Below are 1,696 nucleotides of genomic sequence, written 5' to 3' on the forward strand. Positions count from 1 at the left end.
ATGCACTAGTTATGAACATACTCGATATGTTATTACGTTTTTGTTAGACAAAAGTACAAAACTACCCCTACATTATTATAACTCCAATACTAATTAATAAATTATAAAATTGATGAATGATGACTATATCACTATTATCACATGCACCTACATCAACTATTATCTTTTTCATATTCTTTAATTATCATTTTACTAAAATCATCACATACATAACAATTAATTTAATTATAGATTATATTTTAATTAAATATCTATCAATTTTAAAGCATATGCGTGTGTGTATAATACATACCAATATATGTGGGATATTTATTTTATTTTATTTTTATGTTTTGTAAATATGAATTTTATGAAAACTTGTTTATATTATAATTAAACTAAGATATAAATTCTTTTCTTTTTTTTTCTCTATATATTTCAAATATGATAATTAAAATTTATCAATTTAAAGAATTTTGAAATATATATAATTTTAACTGAAAATTTTTAAATTATTTTTATTTATAAATATTTTAATATTGGGCATGAAATTTTGCACATCGAGCATACAAAATGCTAGTGTTATGATAAATGTCAAACTAATAATTATTTCTCTTTACTTTTATAATTTAACTAAATTCCCAATGAGAAAAAGTAGTAAACTGTTTTGGTTCAATAAAAATAATTAAGGAGGAATGTAATTTAAAATTTTAAATTTCATGAAAAAAAATTAGTAGGAAAATTGATTTCATTGTTTGGTTTGTGAAAAAAAAATTATTAAAATATTGATTACATTATATTATTTGGTTGGATTCAAAATGTTAAGGAATATAATAATAATTAGTATAAAGAGCAATATGCCTCTACACAATGATAATAAAAGTATTAGTAATTTATAAATTAAAATATTAAAATATTATAAACTAAAAAAATTAAGTTTTTTTAAAAAAAAAACAAAAAAATTAAGTTAAATAAACAATATTTGATGAATTTCATCACCAAACTATGTTCAATACAATCAAGCTAGTCATATGAGGGTAGTTTTGTCATACTAAGTTGAACTTTCTTCCCAAATGGCATGAAAAACTCAAAGATTTTTTTTATTATCATATTTGAGGAATTCAAGTTCCTTTTGAAAATAATTTTCATGAACCAAACAAAACATAACTCAATTTTCTTTCACTTTTAGGAATTTGAGTTCCTTGAAAAAATAAATTCTAGCGAACTAAATGTCCCAGTATAAAGTGGAAAAAGACAACATGAATGGGGTAACCTTAATTGAGTTGGTCGAGCTATTGGTTTGGTAACCACAATGTTCCAAGTTCAACTTTAAATGAGAGCGGCCTATTAATCTTCTTGGTCTAAGTTGGTCAGCTATGAACAATCTTAGTTGGTTTACTTCTTGCAAAAGCCGGCTAGGGTGGTTTACCCACTGCACACCATCGGATAATGACAGTGTGTTTCTCTCATCACCAAAAAAAAAAACAAAAAAAAACAAAAAAAAAACAAAACAAAACAAAAAAAAACAACAAAAACAATATGAATAATGAGAATATATTGTGGATAAAGCAAAGAAAAAAATAAAATTAGAAAAAAATCTGTAAGTGTATGAAAAATAAAAACATTGTACAAGTTATTTAATTTAAAGTCGTTAACAACTTTGAAGGGAATTTAAATAAAATGGCGTACTCAAAACAAAAAAAAAAAAAAAAAAAAA

The sequence above is a fragment of the Ipomoea triloba genome, chromosome 4, assembly GCF_003576645.1.
Source record: "Ipomoea triloba cultivar NCNSP0323 chromosome 4, ASM357664v1".
NCBI classification, from domain to species: domain Eukaryota; kingdom Viridiplantae; phylum Streptophyta; class Magnoliopsida; order Solanales; family Convolvulaceae; genus Ipomoea; species Ipomoea triloba.